General features: G+C 37.7%; 1 protein-coding gene across 7 annotated transcripts in view; it reads left to right on the top strand.

Moving 5' to 3' along the window:
- The first annotated feature begins 2,236 nt into the window (after positions 1-2,236).
- LOC6619286 (putative transcription factor capicua) overlaps positions 2,237-22,666 on the top strand; it is a 43,581-nt gene continuing 23,151 nt past the window's right edge. For 5 of the 7 annotated variants that reach the window (XM_032723115.1, XM_032723112.1, XM_032723113.1 and 2 more), the window contains exon 1: positions 2,238-3,325. The gene's annotated coding sequence lies outside the window, so the exon portion shown is untranslated. Of the gene's footprint in view, positions 3,326-22,666 lie in introns of all 7 variants that reach the window. The other 2 variants (XM_032723110.1, XM_032723111.1) reach the window with 2 other exon arrangements.

Genomic DNA, 22,666 nt, shown 5'->3' with positions numbered 1-22,666 from the left:
CTCCTACCGGCTCATCTCTTTTAATTGCAACATGATGCAAGAACTGTGGCAGCTTCAACTGAAATTCTGCAGAGCATTAGCCCCCTCGAAAAAAAACCCATCAGCACACCAAATGCCCCAGAAGTTCGAGAAACTAACCACAAGTTGGCGTAATGTCGGTTTGAAGTGAATATACGCTTTTAATGTGCCTTTTTATTACAAACTAAATGCGAAAAATGTGTTGGCCAAGAGATTTATGCGAAACGAGGGTTGAGATCCACAGGTAGGTGTCTTTCGCTTGACACTCGCCACCTTTTTATTATTAATGTTTTATAGCGGACAATTTTACAAATTACTTTTTGTGCAGCTTAGTCACACACACACATGCGGACATAAAAACTTGATGGCAGGTGTAGCTAATTGGGATTATTATTTTAAATACCCAAAATCAACGACTTCTCCCCTCGCTGCTGCAACGTAAATTCTAATTAATGCGTTAAACTGGGAAATTTGTATGATCCATTGAAGCTGTAACATATTTGTGTGGAAAAAAGATAATGTTTAGTACACCTAGTTTAGTATTCATATCCATAACAATTTTTTAAGTTATTGCGAAAAGCATGTATCTTACTTGATTTTATAACTTCTAACTTTTTATTTTATAGTGTGAAGTGTTGGATACTTAAATAGATTTTATTTATGGAGGAATTACAAGTAATAGATCTTAATTCAAAAATTATACACAACTCTACAGGAAATACTTGCTGCTGTCTTGCCGTAATCATTTTTAGAGTTTTGCTGTAAGCTTTATAAATAGATTGTCTAATTTTGCGTACTAATTTGCTCAAAAACGAATCCCTAAGCCGCAAAATTTTCCAGCTCCACCAATTAATTAATTGAACCTAATACTTCAGGCCTGCGTATCTCAACTTGCACTTTTCAGCTCATTAAACTGGAAGTGAAGGAGCCAAATTCTGAGAGTTTTCTGCTAATAAAAGTCCAAAGTAATGGCAATAATAGCAGCAGCAACAGAAGGTACAACAATTTGTTTTTGGCGCTGTCGCGTGGGTGCAAACACATTTATATGTTTTCCCACGGTTAACACGACGTATGCGTAATTTATGTCGCTAGACGGCACCAGGTGCACGGATCACATAGCGCGGTTTTCATATTTCTAAAGTTCCGGCGCGAATTTGATGAATGTTTGCACTTTTTACGGCTCTTCCATATGAGCGGTCTCATTTGAGGATAGTGCATTCCTAAATTACACACTCAAGAAAGTTGAGTTTTCAAGATGAAACTCAAATGGAGCGGAAGTTAAATTAAATGACTATTGTCAAATTTGGCTTGCCAATCATTAGCTTTTATTACTCTGTGGACGATTTTGGGCAGCATTCAACAAAATGTTTTGGTTTATGAAATGTGTTAATAGTTGTGACACATTCTGGGGAAAAATGCATATGCATATTATGCATATTACTCATACGTAAAAACATTTGTTGATAGAAGTTCCGTTCACACGGAAGAAAAAACAAGACAGATGGAATATATATACCTCGCAGGTTCGGAAACGCTTCCTTCTATGCCCTTTATCCCAAAAATAATAAAGAAAATAACATTACATTTAAATAATATTATGCTAATTATTATTATAATCCGAACAACTGAACTAAGCTAAATTACTATATATATAATTAAACCATTGAAGGACCATTATTATGTTAAGTTATGTTATGTTATGTTATGTTATGTTATGTTATGTTATGTTTTGTTATGTTATGTTATGTTATGTTAAGTTAAGTTAAGTTATGTTATGTTATGTTATGTCATGTTATGTTCTGTTGTTATTATTTATGTTAACCTACAAAGCCGACGGTCCTGCAACCAGTGCTTTGTTATATAAGGTAGTTAACTTAAGCAATAATAACTAAAAACAATAATAGCAACATTACACCCCTTTTACTCTACGAGAACTGAATATAAATGTCGCAGGTGTTTTTAAGTACTACCACAACTTCATCATTATTAAGCAGGTGGGGGCGTGGCCAACCTGATGTGTAGAATGGTAGAGGTTCGTGCACTGACTAACTTAACGATAGATTGTACACAAACCTGTAAATACCCAAGCCCGCTCGCGTCGCCAGTGTAACCGTATCACTTCGCCTTTGCCACGCAGTTTGTAAGATTTTGCCAAATCCGACCAACGGTCCCACTTGGGGGTATTTTCCCAAGTGGGGCAAATGGTCTCCAGCAGATTCTCACTTCATGCTCGGAATCGCACGGACGTGTCGCGGATGTCGGAAGGTGGAGCTGCTGTGAATTGTTCTTGTGCGCCGCGCACAAAACCCCAATAATAGCCAAATCGGGCAGCGCCTGCAGGCTTTTGTGTGAATAAAACGGTTTGTGGCGACATGTGTTCGATTTTCAGGTGTCGCAATTAAATTCGTTTGCAAATACTAGGCACTTACGCACACAAACGCGACCGCACGCACAAGTGTAGGTGTGAAAACAAGTGAAACAGAGAGCTGGGAAAACAAACTGGGCTGCATTGATACTGGCTAAATATTGGATTAAGCTCGAATAAAGATAATAATAACAACAACAATCAATCGAAAATGCGCGTGTGACAGAGAGAGTGCGAGTGTGAATGAGGTAAAGAGAGCGAGCGCAGCACGCACACAAACACTAACACGCTGACGTCGACGCGCTGTCTGTGCAGAGGAGCAGTGTTGCCAGCCCACAATACAGCTGCCCGAGAATCCCAATTAAATAATTAATAAGTTCGAATCAGAATTGGAGTATCTGAGGCAGGGCTTTGGTTTGCATACTCCTTTTCCCCGATTCGGCTTATTGGCATTGGGCTCTGCTCTAAGCTCTGAGTTGGCAACACTGGCCCCCAAATCGAGTGAGGGCAAGAGAGATAGAAAGAGACAGAGAGCAATCGCGAGAGAGTCACATGCTGTGGCGCTCATTTCAATTTTCCTCAATGAATGAACACTTTTCACGGTTTTCGGTTCGTCGGTTCGCGTTTTCCACAGTCGTGCGTTGTTTTGCTCGTGGAAAAGTTGTAAAGCCCAGCCAGCTAGCCAGCCAGCAATAATCCAACATTTTGTTTGCATTGCTTTTGCAGCGCGGGAGAGCGAGAACCAACGGCCCAGCGAGCTGTTAAATAATTTTTAAAGTGTTTGTGTTTTTAACGTGTAAAACCCGAAAAAGTCTATGCCTTTTGCATAACAAAAACAAGCCGAGCAAATAAAATAAAAGAGAAAAAGAGCAATAAACACCCATACACGTAAACATATACGTACAGAGAGAAACGGACGCCTACGTCAATAAGCAAAAAACGGTAAGCGAAATTCTTTTACCCCATGTTGTATGTGCTTGCCAATTGGAAAATTTTGTATTTCCCTTCCCACTTCCGTTCTCGCCATCTCACTTCCCCAGTCTCTCCCTCTCTCTCTCTCTCTCTTGTCCCCCCTCTTCCGGGCTCGCTCTTACACTTGCTTTTACGTTGTTGGCAAGCAGCGCTTCATTCATTTCCACAACTTCCACACATACACATACCAGCACACCCCCGCTCTCTGGGAAGTAGATAGTTAGCAAGAGAGCGGTGGGTCTCAGTGTGACCGTGTGTATTTGTTGTAGCTGGTCAGGCCACAAAATTTGTATTCGAGAAATTCTATTCATTTGTTAAATAAACCCTAAGCCTCAATGCTTTAAACATTTGCACATCATATTGTTCATAAAATACAAAAAAGTCGTAACAATGGCTCCTAGAATTAATATGTGCGTGTGTATGTATGCATTCTTTATCATTGATATGTTAAATGTGAAATGTTGAAATTCAAATTAAGCTCTGCCTTTTTGTAAACAAAAACAATGGGGTGAAAATCAGCTACTGAAATTAGCTAACGATAAAAGTTACTGGTTTTGGTGGATTTTATTAGGGAAATCATGATTAGTATATGAGAATTAGTGGCCCACAAATGAGTTAATAAAATCATGGTGCACAGAAAAAAATATTGCTGCGTGCTTAAGTGTATTAAGAAAATGTTTTTTTTTTTAAATTTTATTATTGATAGAAAAACTTTCGTCAATCAAATCAAATTAATTTGCACACTGTACCATCCTCTTTTGCTGGTCCCACAGTTGCCAACTGAAGTTAACCGCCCCCACCCCCCTTCATTCCACACACACACACAGACGCACTTGCACTCTGACTGGCTGGCCATCGATGTGTGTGTGTAATTAGCAACAAAACTCTCGCTGGCAACTGCATCGCATGAGATTTGAGCGATGCGTTGCTTTTGTTATTGCTATTGTTGCTTCTGCCCGGACCAAATGCTCTCTCTCTTTCTCTAGTTGCTCTCTCCCACCCTCTCTACTGCCTAATTTACATTTGAATGTGCGTGAGCGCCCATTTGTTGATAATTATCAGCAAATTACTAGACGCACTTAGCAGCAGCAGCAACAACAATAACAATGGGAGAAGTAATGCATACATACAGCGAGATTGTACAGTGGTCACTATGAAACATAATACAGAGATTAATGCGTAAACGGAATAGAAATTTTCTCAATTAAGAATTAAAGTAATCTTAATAAAAAACTAAAGTCATATTCAAAAACAGCAAATTTTAAAAACTTTCTGTAAAAATTCAAATGTATGCGTGTACAACGAAAAGGCGTGTTCCAACGACATTTATAATGCAGATTTCACTCCCATTGCTGGCCTTAAAAACAGTTTTTTTGTTCTATTATTACTTTCTGTCATTCGCTCATACGGGTAGGTGGGGTTATTGAATTTTTAGAATAATTAATCAACCGCAAGAACTTTTGTTGCTAATTGGCAAGTCGTCGGTACAGAAATATAAACCCGTTGCTATGTCTACGATTTCGGTTTATATATATGCATGTCTGTACATAGATATGGGTATAGTATTAGTATACATGGCAAATCCAACTTTGGTGGCAAAAACTTAGTAATTCACTCACACGCACACACACAGCGATAGAAACGCGCACGCCGATTGTTTATTAATTTATTTTATTTGTACAAATTTGGTTTATCGTTAGCGTCAATGTTTCTCTTTTCATTTTTATTATTAACTTCATTATTCGAGGCATGGCACGTTTTTCTTGCCTAGTTATTTTTTTGTTTCGCTTTTTATTGCATCGCGATGATGGTGTGTATAGTGTGTGTGTGCCTTTTATGGCCAGGACAATGTGCCAATTTTGGTATTGAAGCTAGTTTCTCAATTAGGCCAATGCACTGGCAGAAATGTTGTCGCAGTTACCCAATAAAACATGATATATGTATTTAAAGGAAGTATGGAGCTTATTTGATACATGGTTACGTTGCATAAATTTCGGCATTGGTCGCAACAAATTCAAGTTGGTAATAAGAAGGAAACGTTCTTGGTAAGTGTTTTTTCTTAAACAGGGGCCATAAGTTTCTCAATTAGGCCAATGCACTGGCAGAAATGTTGTCGCAGTTACCCAATAAAACATGATATATGTATTTAAAGGAAGTATGGAGCTTATTTGATACATGGTTACGTTGCATAAATTTCGGCATTGGTCGCAACAAATTCAAGTTGGTAATAAGAAGGAAACGTTCTTGGTAAGTGTTTTTTCTTAAACAGGGGCCATTGGCAATGTCTAAAATCTGGATTTTACAGTTTTAAGGTCCTATTTTTCCGAATTTTGCTTCAGGAAACCTTTTTGTGGTCAAATTAGGAACTTGTGGATCATAATCTTCTTCCTTGGTGGTATCCATTAATGTAATTTTTTCATGTTGCTACAGAGTAATTAATCTTAGTCTTTAAACCTTTAGGGTTTTTACTGTATTGTCATTAGTTCTATGCTGTAAGCAAAATTCTTCGAAAATCTTGTAAAAACCTTGAAAACATCATCTATTACGACTAGAGAAAAACACACTTACGCAATATTTGTATACCAAGATCTTTTGTTTAGGTATCCTACAAAAACCGAGATGAGAACCATTAAAAAGTTGAAATAAGCCACATAAGCTGCAAACAACAAACAGCAAAACTTCAATAACAATCCATCAAAAAGTTGAAATTGCCCCAATACACGACAAAACCAGATCATGTAGGGCATTAAAAAACCCAGACAGAAGGGCATTCAGGCAAATACGGAGCAGTCATGCCCAGATCGAAATATGTATGTATAAGCACGGAACGCAGAGAAAAGCATTTGTAATGGATGGTCTTCAGGTTCTGTCTGCAATGAATCGGAGTCTTTATTCCGACATATGGTCCCAGGCAAAAAGTTCGGTGCCAAGTGGAGTTGAGAAGATAGAACACAAAAAAGATGGAATAAGGAGTATGAGTAAAGTAAATAATGGCTTATATGGTATAGATTATATAGATGTAAAATGCTATTTTTATTAAAATTTATAGTGCGTGGATTATTATATTTAGTAGATGGAATGCTATTCTACGGGTGTATGTGTAAAGTTAACACTTTATTTGTATTATCATTTAACAGTTGCTAATATTCTCCCAATTATTAATGAGGCATTATGAATAATTCGTTTTTGTAAACAAAATACTATTGTTTTCAATAAACTTATCATTAACTTCATTTTTTTTCATCATAATAACATTTATAGTATGAAGCAATGCTATAAATAATATTGGGTCTGAATAATTTCATGAGTACAGCAAATGGTGTAATTTCGATAGATGCCTTTTTATGTGCTTATCTATTATCACTCGAAGTCAGAGTATTTGGGCTTTTCCCATTTGACTTGCACACTTAATCCCTTGCTACTGAATTCCGATTGTGTGGAGAATATCTTATTCGCGGGCCTTTTGAGTCTGCACGCTGCACAGATGACGATCATCAGCGAATCGGCCATATACATACTTACATTCATACACACATATATGCGTATATATGTACAGTGAGCATTGGCGTTAAAGAGCCGGGGAAGAGATGATGTGGAGAAGAAAAAAGAACTAGAAAGACGAGCGATAAGAAGGCAAAAAGGCGGCGAAGACGTTGTCAGCCAGACATGGCGTATACGCAGCGTTGTACGCGCGTATATAGATGTGTGTGTTTGTGTGTGTGTGTGTGTGTGAGGTAGTAGTACGGCAGTATCTGTGTGCTGGTGCTGCTGCTGACTGCCTTTTACTACTATGTACTACGGGTTAACACCAGTAGCTGTCTGACGGCTTGACGTTGTTGTTTGTTTCTTGGTTTTTATTTGTTTTATGCTGGGTTTTTGTTCGATTTTCATCGTTGGTTGTACTTTTTGAAGTTCAAGAATATGGAAAGCAAGAAGGAGGAGGTAGCGTTGTGGATGCGAGTGTGTGGGGCTTTGTGGAGTCTCGTTTTGCGTCTGCTTCTCGGCACTCTTTCCATGAGAAGCCCACCGTCAAAAAACCCCCCACTTCCTCTTCTTGTTTGACACTAACACACGTTTAGGTGGCACTGTATCTGTGTGTATGGGCAGCACACATTGATGTGTAACTTGTTGTTTTTGTTATTATAGTTGGTGCCACAGACCGGTTTTCATGTTGCGTTAGCATTTGTTGTTGCTGTTCTTGTGATTGTGTATCTTGTAGTACGTCTTGCAGACTCGCCTCTCGGCATTCTACAAATACTATAAACATCGAGTTGTAGTAGTACAACTTCTTATGGCATCCAGTTGTGGAGTCTTCAAACATATTTCTCGATGAGTTTTTTCTGGAATTTTTTTAGTCAGTACTATATAGTATTCCTGTGGAAGATAAGAAATGTTAAAAAAAAAGAAAAACATTGACTAACACAATTAAATTTTTATGACATTGAATGATTCAGTGCCTTTTTTATATTTTTCAGTTTTAAAAAATTCCTTGATTACTATTGCTGATATGCGTTCCAAGCTACATTAATACTTTTGTATGGCTTATATTTTATATTTAGCTGCTCACAAAAATCTGTCTCCCAGTGACCATTTGACCTTAATCCGCACCTGTATTCCACTTTTGGTATTTCATCTGCCAAGCGGCCGAACCGAAAAAAGGTCCAAAACATGCGTTTGCCCCTTCATGGGCTCACTGCTGCTGGTGCTGGTTGCCGTCGTCAACGTTTTCGGGATCATTAATTACGTCTGCTGGGTCTCGGCCTCTCTCGGATTCTCTGCCTGCACCCCGTGCTTCTGGCCCAAAACAAATCCCAATCCGAAGAACCGGAATGTTCAAGAAGGAAACAAGAAGTTGTCTTTGAAACTCTGCGATTTGTATTTGTATTCGCTGTGGTTTCGTTGAGTCGAGCTTGAAACTTCTATTCCTCCGCTTTGTTGAATCCAGCTAACGTTCATGTTTCATATTAAAATCATCGTGATGTCTGTGATAATAATAGGGTATAAACATGAATAAAGACCAGCTTGAACTGGTTTCTATAAGCCATACAAATAATACCTTTTCTGGGATTTGCATTTCCTCACTCTCCTGTTCGTAGAATCGAGTCCAGTGGACTCCACCTCCTTTGAAGTATTCGATGAGTAAGCCGTCTTGGCCTCATTAGCGTTTCTGGTATTACTCGTCGCTTATCCCCCTCTCCACACAGATACAAATCCAGACTCAACAATTTTCCCTATCAAGAGTTATGCACACCCAGCTTTCGGTTTCTCTAAAAGAGAATGAACATTTATGTTTAAACTAGAGGCGATAGCCAAGCTAAGCTCTTATCCTGTATTATAAAAAACACGTTCCAAATAAGCCGGCAAATGTTTGTTTGTTGGCCCAACACAATGGCACACACGTCGCAAAACAACATAAATTGTGGTATTTATACCGAAAACATTCCCAAACCGGTTCGCCACATCTATGCTGTAATAAAAAACCACCAAACAAACCGGAAAAAATTTTGTTTTTCGGTTGTATTTTTTGTTTTATGTGTGCATCGCTCCAAATGCTGCTGACTGGGGCTACTGTTCCAGTCTGGGTATCCGTTTCAGTTTCAGAACCGGCCTATGGAGCCGAATCAAGATCAAACCAGATATTATATGGCTTTTACTTTTCTACTACAAGTTATATAATTTCGCCATATTCTACCCATTACATTTATTCAACTTTAAACCAGAATAATCTGTAAAAATTATAGGTTAACTCAATAAAAATCCCAAAATTATTGTTAAATTGAAAAAACTAGCCTCAGTTAAAAACTAGAAAGATCAGTTGGCTAACAAACATTTGCGTTGACCTTAAAACTGTTTCCTCATTTAAAAGGTTATTAATTACTAAGTAAGTAAAGTAAGGTACTGAAACAAACTGTTTGCCAATCCATGTAGACTAAAGATTTAAAACTAAATAATATACTTGAAATGTGTTAAGAAAATGTAAAATGTTGACGAGGTAAACAAGGCAAAGTTATCAACCCACACACTCAGAAATTCAACCATAATCAACATGAAGAGGTGAAAAGAAGCTACAAAAAACAGAAAGCACATTCATATACATACGTATATACTAACCAACCGCTGATAAGTCAATATGTAATTTAAATTTTCGTATATAGTGATAAGCCGGCAAACACACGTATAGTACATATGTACATATGTATGTATATTGCGACCACCGAACGTACACACATGCATAGGTATTTTTATTGATTTCCATCAGTCAGTCAGTTTGTCAATTGGTCAAATACTCGACTTGCCAACTGGAATCGCTATCAGTTTTGTCAGGCGTTTATACTTTTATAGTGATATAGATACTCGAGTGTGGGACTACAAAATACAATTTGTTCCGTACTTTTCGAGAGCAGTTGCAGATGTTAGACTTCAGATACAATTTCCATATCAATGTAAAAAAAAAAAAACTTTGTCCGACATATTATTTTCTCAGAATTTGTTTATTTATTCCTTCTCACACGTCGCGCGCTCGCTTTCAGTGAGTGAGAATATCTAAAAGTAATGCATCATAGATACGATACGTACTACGTGTATATAGATTCAGATACATAGACAGACAGACATTCTCCAACTAGACAAACACAATGGGCAAACGATAAATTCATTCTTAATGAAAAACACATACATCTACATCTCCGCTCCGCTCGTCTGCCCCTGTATTAGTTAACAACAATAGCAAAGGGCACAAAATAAAACACATTTTTATCTGCTTTTCAGTCGAAATGAATGAAAAGGCAATTTTGCAATAAAATTTATTACTTTCTGGGTGTTCTGTGTAGCTTTTACTCGAATACATTTTAAAGTGCTACGCTTTTTGGCGTCTAATGAAAATGATCAAACAGCTTTAGCAGGCAATAATAAATTATATTAAGGATCTTTATTTGCCCGCTTTATGTGCACAAACACCCAATTTTTTTATTAGCAAATTGGTCAATTAATTCGGCTATATGGGCGTTTGCAGAGATCGGGAACGCGTTTATTACGGGCAATATAATGTATTTTGGTTTAGTTTGTTTAGTTTAGTTTTAGATAGTATATAGGTCTGTTATTTCTTAAATCATAATAAAAAAAAATATTTAAAAATATTTGCATTTATAATTACTGAAATGTCTAAGTAAATTTGAATATTAAATAAAGTGGGATAAGTGCTTATTAGCTTTTTAGGGCATTGGGGAATTTTGGTTACATTTTGGTTTAACTATTTCAATGTATTTTTTACAATATAGCTTCCAATCTATTTTCTTCTCACTTCAACAATATTTCCATTGATGGTTTCAATATTCATACTGACATTTTTAACCCCGCAGGAAATCTTGAGTATAATTATCTTTACAAGACATCAAAGTTGCCAACTCAGTGTGCATATTATATTGTCGATTTGTACTTGTCCGCTGATCACCATTTAATTAAAATGAATACCTTTGAGCCGTTTCCTAGAGGGACTTGATGGGCTGCGTAAAGTTTGGGGGACTAGATTATCTATATAATTATTAACCACGGCACGTCACAACAAATGGAAATAAAATACCCCAGAGATCGAAAAAACTGGCAAAATGCGAAACAAGCAAAGCGAGACGAACACTAAGCTTAGAATTCAGATATGCTAAAAAGGCTAAGAAACTTGACTGATTATAACTGATAGCATTGGGGGCTGGGCGTTGATAAGAGATACAGATGTGCATATATGGTTATGTATGTATAGTATGTATATATATATAGTATATCTGCTAGCGGGTTTCGGTCGTAAACTTGTTGACAACAACTTTTGTGCAAGTGTTTGTGCTCATATTTGGGTGCTATTGCCGCTTGAGAATCGCCTGTTATTTTGTCTCCATATATACTACCTACATTCATATTTGTATATATCAGTTGGTTTTTTTTGTGGGGGGCAGCAGAATGGTGGGGCTTGGTGTTGGGGTTGTAATTTGTATTCAGCGTTTTACTCTTTTTCTCTGCTACTGATATGGCATTTAAACCATTATATTCTGTCGACTCTTTACCCATATCACACACTATTGAAACAAACTTATAAATATACACATGCATGCGAGTACAGTGCGTTTCGAAAGTGTTTGTTTAATATTTAGATACATTTAAGGAATGCAGCTTTATGTTATAAACTATAACCAGCTTTACTTGGAATTCCAACTTATACTGAAAAATTAACGTTATTGATCATGGAATCCTGAAAAAGATACTTATACTATCTATTATTCCGACTGATTTACGATTTTGTGAGGCACTGTACTTGCTTTATGGTCGGGGGTCTCTGATTAATCTTAACTCGTCTGGCGGTCGCTTGCTCTGTCACCCGATCATTCGTTCATTCGCTGGTTGATTGGTTGCCCAGTCAGTCAGTTAGTCACACAGTCATTCAGTCAGTCAGTCACGCAGTCAGGCAGTGAGTCAGTCAGCCAGTTCGTACGCAGTCATGTCATTCATTTGCCATTTCAAGTGCTATACACACTCATGATTGGGTTGTACGAACTGCGAATATCTATATAAACGCTCAGTATAGTTTTGTGTGCACTAGATGCCGGCTGTTGTCGATTTGTACGTACGTACATATGTACATATATAAAGAGTGTGTTCCGTAATAAGCTTTAAAGTGTAGCTATTGCCCGTGGAGCGTTTGCTATTCATTAATGAGTTGTTTAGCTGTCAACTGTCGGTTGTCATGCTCAATCCATTTTGTATGCACCGATTACCGATTGTTCGGATCTGGTATAGATAGGTACCTACATGTGCACTATAATGGATATCATTATTAATTTTCATTATGCAAATTACTTATATCGCTATTTGAACCACTGAAAAACGAAGCTGCTGCGATCGAGTGACACCTAAATTGATATTCTGTGTATCTGTATATACAATTTTTATGAAAATTTTAATGATTATATTATTGCCTCATATGGTTATGGCTTATTTATACGTACTTTTCACATTTCCTTACGTAACCCATTTAGCTTGGGATCGATTCATTTTCATTTACCCAAATTTCGGGCTATCCACGATCCCATACATTTGTTTACGTTTGCGCACCGCCTGCTGATTTCAATTAATCTTGAATTTGTAATCACAAGTGGGAGCAGGTGTGTGATATTGCTGGGCGCTGTTTGACTTGGCTTATTTCTCCCAAGCAGGGAATTATAAAAATTATCTTTATCTTGCTCCGCACTCGTATGAATTTCATCAATCAAGAAGCCTATAAATCAAGCAATAAATTTGTTGATATCAAGACAAAGCCGTGTCAACTTAAACTTAAAGACTCAGTAATGATGGAAAGGAAATCAGTTTTTAAGAGGCTACATAACATAGCATATATGTTCTTTTTATAAATTTTGTATTTTTTAAGTGTTGTCTAGATTACAGCATTTTTAACTAGGGCTACAAAAGCATTCCCCCATTAGATTGATTAAATTTTTCATTAAAGAGTACACTTGACTATCTGCTTAAACATATTCAGATAGATAAATGTATTTGCCAGATCCCCAGGGGTTCCCCTTTCACATTTCCCCAACCGCATACAAGATACATACCTCACTGGGCTACCTGTTAAATTGTAAGGTAAATAATCCACATGAGGCACACTTTTGAGCAAACTACCAAATTACACACAACCCTTCAACCCGCCCCTTTCATCCAGCTGCTTCGCTCAAAAAGCAAATAAACCTAAGTGCCTCCTCCCGCTACTTAATTCGATTTTAGTGGTATTTGTGGTTCGTGCTTTAGATATTGTTGTATTTGCCGACGATGCGAGCCAGACCCGACTTTATAGAGGAGTTTGCCCCTGAAGTACCCATTAAAGTTTTCGAATGGAGTTCTGAAATTAGGTTTAAAGGTTACAAATTAGAGGAGTAGTTTATGGTGCATTCAATTTAATGAACTCAACTTCAAGTCTTTTTTAATTAAAAATATTCCACTATGGGGTACATTATTATTTAATTGTAATATTTTATATAATAATTAAGAATATTTCATGCAGTATTTATTGTAAGGGGTACCTCCTAGTCGTACCCCTATGCAGCCGTAATGATACTCCTCACCTGTTTATGTAATGCTCGCTCACGAAATTCACTTAAGTAAAAGCGTCAGTAAATACCAAAACAAAAAAAAAAACGGAGGAAAAAGAAAAAAATAAGCGAGGAATGAAGAACAAGTGTAGCATTTGTTGGATGCCTTGCCTAACATTTCTTTTCACCTTTTTTTTTCATGCGCTTGAAAATAATATTTTTCTTCTTTTGTTTATTTTTTTACTTATGTAGGTATTATATATTTAATGGCCAAGAGAGAAAGATACAGATACAGATACGGTAGCGTGCCACATGCGTGTGCGGCCAGCCAGCCCGTCCGTCCGGCTGTATTAGTATCTCAAAGTTTGTTGTGTATCTATAGTAAACAAAAGCGCGTAAAAGAAAAACAAGCACTCAAAATTGGCCCAAAGAATGGATTGGTTGTGGAAAAGAACGAGAAATGTATAGTGAAACAGGAAAGGAGACATCGTTAACACTGCCCGATCCTATCCAGACACAATAGAGATGGGGCTTGGGGAGCTCGGGGTATCGGTATTATAAGGACCCCTTCTCCACATACACGTATGCGTAAAAATTCTTTTGGCATCGCGCGCGCGTAAAACGTAAAAAAGAAAATGAAAATGAGTTGGGGAAATATATACGTATATTTTCCACTTCTCATACTATACGTCTATATGTTGGTGTACGTAGATATACACAAGAACCAGAGAAATATAAAACACAATTTGTTGCTATTCGGCCCCACAGGAATGGCAGGGATCTCAAAGAAGGAGACGAACCAGAGGAGTTCTTGTCTGGATTTTATATTCATTTATGTGCAATTTTTATGTGTGTTTCTCAGTCGGTTTTGGTTTATTTATTTTGCGATTTTCCCTCACAAATTGATTTGTTTGCTTGTGTGCAGGAGTTTTAAACCGGTTGCAGATGGACATTCTCTGTTTTTACGGGCCTGTTTATTGAGTGCTCGCCTGGCTAGCAACAGGAATTTTATAGAAAATAACGCTTTTTATTGCTAAGCTTATCAATGAGCACAGCAACGACGATTGCCATATATATTTCAGCAAACCTGACGAAATTGCATTCATGGATATTGGTCTCATTATCAGCTTGCTAATAATCAACATTTGAGCTGAGATAAATGCATTCATTGCATACTTGTTGACTTATTAATAAACCATTTTTATCTGCAGGAAACTTGGTTTTGCATTCCACGCCCCTGCCCCCTCTTCTGAGCATTACTTCTTACAAGAAACATTGGGTTCGATTTCGATTGAAAAGCTCTTCGATTGAGAGCACTGGTGATAAAGATATCGGACCGGGGACCCACTGTGGTTTCTTTCCGCCGGTCTTATCTAAATCCGCCCTCCACAGGGAGACTTCTACTTTGCCATAAAGAGAACCCAAGGGAGCCCCAAGAAAAAACCGGGTGCCTGCCTGACTGAAATACCAATCAACTCACTTCAATTATGCGACATCGCACGATAAACGGCACAAAAGAAATAACTATATAAATATATGTATACGTACGTATTTATTTGGGCAGTGTACGTACAGTGGACGCGTAGTACGTGTGCACATTGCCAATCTATAAGTAGAAGATGAATATATAAAACGCCAACGTACAACACGTTTTGTTCATTTTTAATTAATGAAACTTATTTCGAGCTGCGACCGACCAGACACATACAAAAATAAGGCATCAAAGTCAAACAAAACAAAATATACTAATGGAAAGAAAAAACAAAGATAATAAGATAGTTCACGTGCTCGACTATTACATACCCATTAGGGTTTTAATGTTTTATTTTTTTTGCTTAAATTATGCCATTTCTAGGATGCCTATCTGCATTCAACCGACATTAGTGTGATAATAAATTAATCAGATGGATGTTCCAGTAAAGTAGTACGGTTGAAGACAGTTAGATTAATGCACAATATAATCTCTCTATTACATGGCTTTTATCGTTATTTATGGTAATGAATGCGTGCTCCTAGTATTCGTTTTATTTCACTAAAGAATTCACATCCGGGAATATAGCTAAAATATCGTGTAATTTCGTTCTTGACAAGTTCCTTTAGCAGAGTGTTTATTTAACGATCAATTCCATAATCCAAATACCCTGTTATTTCCTTTGTCTGCACACATTAGTGCAAGTTGGTCTGTGTTTTGTCTGTCGGCTGATTCTATAGCCGCTATAGCCTCCATATATTTCTATTTTCCGCCACCAACACACTGACTTGGCCATATCTGCTGATGGGTCGGCTAGCCCATACTGAACTTTTATCTCTATTTCTGGGAAAGAGAGCCCGAAATCAATTTGGCGTGGTTCTATTCTGACGCCGTGTCGAATAATCAGGTAATTTATATAAAAAGGAGCAACAGCGGAGGCCTCGATAAGGCCGCCAAAAAAAAAAAAGCAAATGAACCGCATAAAGTAAAAATATTTTGCTACCAACGTCGTATAATTTTTTCATTCATGCGCTAATCGCTCGCATCGCAAATGCACAAACGTACAAACGTACGCACACCCAGTGTTTTCTTATACCTCTCGTGGTGTGCGTGTATCCGTATCTACACGCTCGAGCGTACTACGGGCTTATGTGGCCGATAAAGATATATACACTTATATGTATGTATATGTACATACATATATTTACACACTCTGGCCGTTTTCGTACGCTCCACACGCGTCAATGCGGCGGCCTCCCACCGCCCACTGCCGCCTTCAACCCACCGAAAAATATAACAAAAAAAAACAACACCATGCACCTGCCCGCCCAAAGCTCTCGGAGAACATATAAACATACTGCTCGATTTAAACACATTTTAATGCTGCGTAAATAAAGCAAACAATCTGAACAATCTGAACATCCACGTGCTTTCTTTCACCGCCCCGGAAACTCGGAGCACCGCACCTTTGAAGCTATTTTGTTTTTTTTTTCGTATTTTTTGGCCAACTATATTTATGAGGAAAACGAATATTTTCATTATAAGCCAATGTGTGTATGCATATATTTTGGGGGATTATTTTTGCAAATATTTTCTCATGCCGAAAGAAGTGTGATTCTTGTCGAGTACACATTTGGCTGGCTGCTCTTAGGTGATTAAATTAGCGTAATGATGGGAACGAAGGGGAATTTCAGTGATATGAAAATGTTGGGACGTAAACAAATGTGCAAATATAGAAAAATGTGATCGTAACGTATAGTAGGGAAAACCAAAATAAACTGTGTAGGGATATAGTTATAAATAAACAATATCTATGTAACTATTACAATATATTTATTTATTTGAATTACTATAGTTTGTGCAGTGTAGTGACATTTGTTTGATTTTATTTATGAGTATACTACGTATTTCATGCATCACTTTGCTGATATAACTATTATTGTTTAACCACACATTAAAAGATAAAATTTTGAGCAAAAAGTTGTTTTCACAACTCCGATAAGGATATTTATTTCTGCATTTACGAAACACACATTTAATGCCCATAAATCTTTCTTTTAATTTGCGTAGCGATTTTCGAACGCACATACATGGATACATAGTTTGCAGAGGTGATTCTCACTCGAACAAGCTGGAAAAAATCGACAAAAAAAAGAACGGAAAGAACCAAAAATTTGCACACATCATAAACGATAGATTGCGGTTCTAGAAAGTTATTAATTCGTTGGCGCCACTCAATCAGCCACCAATGGCAAGAACAACAACAACGAAGGCGTCGCGGTGTCGCCATCAGTCAAAGTTCTTGTTTGATTTACATGTTTATCTTTATCGGCTTGTCTGAGTGTGCTGAATAAATTATACAACAAATATTCCAACATTCATGCACATACACATATCTAAATTTTGTTGTTTGTTGTCCCCAAAGCCGCCTTTTTGGTCAAATTGAGTTGTGTTAAGTTTCACACATAACCGATACGAGCAACAGCTGCTTTATATGCATGGCCAACACTAGAAATCAACTTGGCCGAACACAACTCCCGCCTGTTATTATTAGCCACAAAATGTTATTAACTACGTTTCTCGGAAATCCAAACTGTACACACAGCTCCATCTCCATAAAGAACGACCTTTAAAGGTATTTTTACTCAAACTCTTCCCCACTTCAAACTGTCGCCTCAATTTCGCCCCAATTGAAAGGGGGGGAAACGGATTTAGAACCGCAGCTGTTATTTACTTAATTTAAATAAGCAATATATATACATATTTATAAATTTATAAATTACTAATTTTTTATTTCTTTTTTCCCCTTACTTTTCAGGTATGTACTCCAAATTTCCTTTACAAAGTATGATTATAAGCGGAATTTCGCATAAATGAAGTATACAACGAAATTGTGGTAAATAATACTATATTAGTAGATTGAACATTTAAATATTTTCAGTCTTTGTCTTACATTTATATAGTCTTATAGACTTATAGACTATATTAGTCTTTGTTTATATTTATTAAACAATTTTAGATTTACAATCTAAATGCATAATCTTCGGATGTTTGCGATCATTTTTCTATGCCTATTTTTATTATTTTATAGATTATTTGTTTGAAATCTACAGACTAGACCCTAAGTTCATCTAGAGCCCTACAAAAAACATTAACTCAGTTTGTGAACTGATATGATATGTTGATTCTCGCTGAACTTCGGCCATTACATGGGCACGTTTCTTATATGCAACCTTGATTTTCCAAGCTCATTTTTTGTCGCCTTTTTAAAGGTCTTGTCATCAGTTTTCATTATTTCACATGCATCAACAAAATGCACATTTCGTGTGGGTCTTTGTTGTTGTTTTTTTTTTCTTGCATCTTTCTTTGCCTTATAGAGTGCAGTATTATATTTTATTTTTTTGCCCAACCTAATCAGTTACAAAAGCAAGCGGCAGCGACGTGCCTGGGTTTGTCGTGATTGCACTTTTAATTTACTACGCTCGTAGTATGAAATCGTATGCTCATACGATGCATATGTGCATATAGATACATATGTATGCTTGTACATATGTGTTATTATAATACTGCACAGCAGATATGCGAGTTTAAGCTGAAACCGGCCGGCCCACGCAGCCAAATGGACGGAATACTACAAAAACGGGTTGCCAAGGTGGGGGTAAACCCCCAGTACCCCAGTACTCCAATCCCCCGATCCACCAGCGCCCGCACATCCCCCAATCACCAATTCAATTCTACGGCCTACACAGAAAGTGCGCTTGTTCTTCGAAGTGACACGATTCCCGATGACCCTCGTGGCTTGATTGGTTGTTAATCGCGCGGGGAGGGCGGGGACTGGGCTTAAATCTTAGATCCAATGAAATTAATTAATGAGTGGCTTGTCCCAAACGCGTGGGTCGTTTCTCTTTCCTTTGTTTACTATCGTTATTATGTTGTTTTATTTGTTATTTTGTTATTTCTTTGCCAGGCGCCTACTGGCAGCAGAAGCTCACTGAATTTTCGCGTAGGCGTTCGTTTCGGGCTCGAGTTTATTGTTTTTACTTATCGTATTGTGAAAAGGGTCTTAAAAGCTTTGATTGTAAAATATAACTAATTTAATATGTCAAAACGATCGGCTCGAAGATCCGGCACGATTATAACATTGATTTCAAAATGTGAATGAATATTTCTTTGAAAATTTAACGTGTGCTCTTGATTTGATAGTAAAACCAAGTGGAAATATTTATGTTTAATTATTCTTTGTATTGCTATTGTATTTGATAACCAGAAAAGTAGCAAGTTATTTTGGCTAAGCACTTAATCTGGAATAGTCGTTAGGCAACCCACTCTTTTTAATCCACGGAAAATCAATTCCAAATCCAATCCGATATTAATTACATTATCTCAATGCCCACACAACTAATCACTTTCCTATCACCATAGTTTCCACTAATTGTGAAATTCAAAATAAAACAAAGAAAACTGGCGGAGAGATCTTTGGATATTGACTAAGCTGCAGAACAGGGGCGCAGCCAAAGGGGTTCAGGTGGATGTTATGGGAGTGGGGAGCTGTCGCAAGCCCCCACCTTTCAAAACTACGCAGCTGAACCACTGACTCAGCCACCTGCTGAACAAGTTGGTTGGAGCAGCACTCGGTGGTTGGGTCTCTGGAAATCATGTCATGAGTCAAGCCGCAGTTTCAGAAACGTGGTACCCAGTGGCGTGCCACGCCACATAGTCGTATCCACACATGTGGGCAACATTTTCATCTGACGATATGATTAACCTTCGACCTTTTCGCCGGCAGTCCCTGACATTATCCTTTTGGTTCGCACTTTCCCGTTGTTTGCTCAACACAACGCGAGAATCAACAGAACGAAAAAAGCAGAGCCTCAACCTCAAAAATGTTACGACTCGGGCTCGGTTTGCGCTTAGGTCCACATATTTGTTTAGGTCTCTCGGTCAATCAACGAAAAAGGAGGAAAAATGAACTTGCCATGTTTAAATAAATAATTTTCAAGGTTTATTTTTAGGCTCACAAAAGGCCAGTAAGCCAATTGCCGCAGATGCGGGGGGATCGGTCAAAGTGGTTGGCGGATTTGTGGCCATTTTGGGAATCCAAATTGAACGGAAAATGGGGTTTAAGTTAAAGTAAAGTTAGTTAAATTGATGGTAATGGAAATGCCAATCAAATTACATTTAAATTTGAGGTTTTTTTGTCAAGCAGAAATAGTGCCATCTAACATGGTAAGTTGATGACAATAAGAAACTTTGTACATTTAAGTTCATCGAAATGGTTGATAATTGTTTAATTATTTAGCTTATTCCGCATACTTGCTTTTCCACATTCGTACTAATACAATTTCTACCATTTAATTATTTAAATCGGAGCTCTCTAGCGCAATTCTAGCTCATTATTTTCCGAGGTCCTGTTTCCTCAAAGCCTCGTGCTCCGATCTGAAATTCGAGATATGCCACGCAATTAGTGGCTATATAAACAGAAGGCAGCAACAACAGCACAATGTGGTCAAGTAAATAGAGTGACAAGCCCGCGACTACAACCCGGCCAAATGCCTTCAATTTGAGTTTATTTATTTATACACCCATGCACGCATTTCCTCGTCGTGCCTGTACGAAGGGTCTAACCAGGTCTTACCTTTCCCCCAGAAAACTCCTCATCGTGGAGATATCATGGAAATGGGAATGGAAATGAAAATGGGACTGAAAACGAAATAGAACCTGACACGAAGCGGCACACACGCATTTTGCTAAGTGGTGTCAAATATTTACATGATATTATATTTCGATTTTCTATTTACCTCTAACAAGTTCACTTTTGAATGGATATTCGTGTTCTAAAAGCTCTTTTATCGTTTAATTTTTTTTTAGAAATAACATGTTTAAAAATAGGGTTTTAAAAAAAAATACTTTTCAATATGAAAAAGAAATGTAAAATATCCAGAAACCAAAAGGTTTAAATGCTTCTAGCTTATTTAAGCCTTTATAACAATATATCAAATAGACTTTTCAAATAGCTCACATACGCGTATCTGTTGCTACCAGATATTCAATTGACCCATATATCGCTGGATGTGTATTTATTCAGAATCTCCACTATCAAGAAGTGCTCCACTTTCAGTGATATCGCTGAGCTCATTTGTTTTCCCCTTGTTGGCGGAGCATTATTTGTCTGGTTATTTATAGTTAATTGAGGTGTGCGAGGTGGCGTGGCGCCTGTTGAAGCCAATTACAGCGAGCTAACTTGGTTAGGACATTGGCCAGCTTAGCTAGCTGATGACGCTGACCAGCACAGCACACTCAATGCTCACTTTCTCATCCTGCGATGCCTCTCATCGGCATCGCCATCCTTGAACACACGCTTCAGATACAAGTATATTTGCCCCCGGTTCGAAAGGTGAGGCACAAAGAGCAAAGAGAATGGACGATGCCGAAGATTGCTGGGAAAACTAAGGGGCGGTAGGAGCGCAGTGGGAGGGGAAAGCCACTTAGCCAGCAGCTGACGCACAGAAAACTCTGCCTCTGTGGGCGATGGCATCCCTATAAGGATATATTCTTGGGATTGCCCATGCTCATCGCCATGCCAGCGCACGTTCCAAATGGGGAAACGCTTCCTCGGCCAGTAGGCAAATGAATTTTCCTTTTTCCCCAGCATTTTCCCCCTTTTTTTTCGTAGGTGCTAGTGCTGTTGTGCTTCGGTTTGAGTAAATCAATTTGAGACTCGTGTTATGCTAAGAAACGACTACAAAAAACCTTGTTCACAGTTCATTCCTCCCCTATCCAATAAAGCTGATGAGGATGAAGTCCTGGCCTGCCTTTGACACTTGTGGCCATAATAGTTGGCTCTGAAAGCCGGTCCCCTAATCATTTTTCCTTGCATCCGTCCGCCTTCTGCTACTTCTGCTTTACTTGAGCAAAGAAAACTGAATTCTAAAGATTTTCTCCCCTATGCTGGGTTTCTTTTTCTTGCCTTTATGGTTTTTGATATACATTTGTCGAGGTAAGCTCTCTATGCACTTTTCGTTTGAAAAAAGGGTTTGCAGCGAAGGATGTCAGAGTTGACTCAGAAATTGTATATAAATTTTGGCCTTTAATAAGTTTATTAAATATTTATTTCCAATTCCACGGCGAAGGAAAATACAAAATCTATTACGTCTAATCCGTAGCCAATAAGCAGTCCAATTTTCCCACTCAATAGCCAAGTTGGTTTCCTAACAGTTTTACCAACTAACTTTTATCACTTTACCAAGCTTACCCCAAGTCCCCCCTTCCCCGCCGAGTTATCGGGCCAAAGTTTTGTTCTAGCCTCATTAGCGTTGTTAGTTGGCCCAAAGTTGATAGTAAAGTAAAGTTGAACGGGGCGTGTGCGTTACCTTGTTTTGCACGACTCTGATTCAAAATGTCTTTTATTGATTTTCCATTTTTTGGGAACTTTACTATATTTGCTATTAAAAACAACGGGAGAGCCAATTGAATTATAAAATATTATAATGAAGTTCACATTTTGCTATATCCATTGTAAAGGTTTTCGATATTATTCGTTGGCGAACGAATGTGTTTTTTATTTTCCTGTTGTTGTTTTGAGTTGTTTGTTTTGCGTCGCGAAATTGTGATTTAAGCATTCCAAACTTATCTGTATTTAAGTAGCACTCGTAACTAAGTGAATCACACACGAAAAAAGAAAGAATTCTACTTTGAATAACAAACAGAAAATAAACGTTAAAATAGTCATCTGCGTATATTAAGCAATGTATAATAGAGCAAATAAAATAAACA

The sequence above is a fragment of the Drosophila sechellia genome, chromosome 3R (assembly GCF_004382195.2).
Source record: "Drosophila sechellia strain sech25 chromosome 3R, ASM438219v1, whole genome shotgun sequence".
Classification (NCBI taxonomy): domain Eukaryota; kingdom Metazoa; phylum Arthropoda; class Insecta; order Diptera; family Drosophilidae; genus Drosophila; species Drosophila sechellia.
This window is presented reverse-complemented; position numbering and strand designations above follow the sequence as displayed.